Here is a 201-nt window from a genome sequence, read left to right as displayed (position 1 = left end):
GAAGATGTCAGCACCTTCTAAGTCAGGATGCTCTGCCTCTCTGCAGATGACTAACCTGACTCACAAGCCGTGCTAGCTATAGGGAGGTCTTCCACCCTAATTCCTTCCAACCTGCCAACAGTAGATGGAAGAGAGAGGAAGGTTAGAGAGGGGGTGTAGACATCTTTAGACTACTTCATGCTGATTAGAGGTGCTGGGTGC

General features: G+C 49.8%; 1 protein-coding gene across 1 annotated transcript in view; it reads left to right on the top strand.

The window, feature by feature from the left end:
- LOC116096638 (kinesin-like protein KIF14) overlaps nt 1-201 on the top strand; it is a 62,445-nt gene that overhangs the window by 58,076 nt on the left and 4,168 nt on the right. The window lies entirely within an intron of this gene.

Source organism: Mastomys coucha, unplaced genomic scaffold (genome assembly GCF_008632895.1).
Source record: "Mastomys coucha isolate ucsf_1 unplaced genomic scaffold, UCSF_Mcou_1 pScaffold1, whole genome shotgun sequence".
NCBI classification, from domain to species: domain Eukaryota; kingdom Metazoa; phylum Chordata; class Mammalia; order Rodentia; family Muridae; genus Mastomys; species Mastomys coucha.
This window is presented reverse-complemented; position numbering and strand designations above follow the sequence as displayed.